Here is an 859-nt window from a genome sequence, read left to right on the forward strand (position 1 = left end):
TCTATTTGAACACGTGGGCATGCCCGCGCACCTGTGCTGTTTGTAAATGAAGCCGTTTGCACTCCTGTTGTTGTTGCTAGCTGAAAGTTAGAGAGTCGTCACCATCTTGAACAGCATCAAGCTTATATGGACGGAATTTCCTCCTAAGGTGGGACGTCCGACACTAGACTCCTTGAAAACGCCTTCATTGTCTGCCGTGAAACAAAGTGCTTAGCCCCGTCTACATGTCAAGTAAAGTTCCCACAACCAAGAACTTGTAATGATTCTCTTGTAACTTTGACAGCTTCTAAAACTTAATCACAAAAACCTTAAACCAGGTTAGATTAAATGGTCTATTCTTTAATGACATAGCTTTTAAATACTTTTTCAAAGGTTTTGTAAATATGAACTAATTCAAGAGCTTTCATCTTATTTAAATAGTATTTGACTATTATATGCTTCTGTCTATTTCAACATTTATCTTAAACCTGATTTAATTTTACTTAACTACGCTTCAATTTAAATTGTTTATGCTAATTTGACTTTTATTGATTTTAACTTTTAACTGAAAGCTTATTTGATTAAATAAATTAACTGTTGATTTTATAGAATTTGTTTAACACAAAGCTGTAATTAAACAAGGTCAAAGCATCCAGGCTTCCTTAAAAATATTTAAATGGTTGATTAAGCAAAACTTAAAGCAACTAGTAGTTCTTTTATTACTCAATTAACTAGTTACTAAGTTACAATCCTTCTATCTGTAAATAACTGGAACCAACTGGAACCCTCAAAAAGAATGCTGCTACTAAATTAGTATGATGTTTAGCTTGCATTTTAACAACCAGGTTAAAATCAGCTCACTCTGGCAGCTATGTAAACG

This window comes from Austrofundulus limnaeus, unplaced genomic scaffold (assembly GCF_001266775.1).
Source record: "Austrofundulus limnaeus strain Quisiro unplaced genomic scaffold, Austrofundulus_limnaeus-1.0 Scaffold1411, whole genome shotgun sequence".
Classification (NCBI taxonomy): Eukaryota; Metazoa; Chordata; class Actinopteri; order Cyprinodontiformes; family Rivulidae; genus Austrofundulus; species Austrofundulus limnaeus.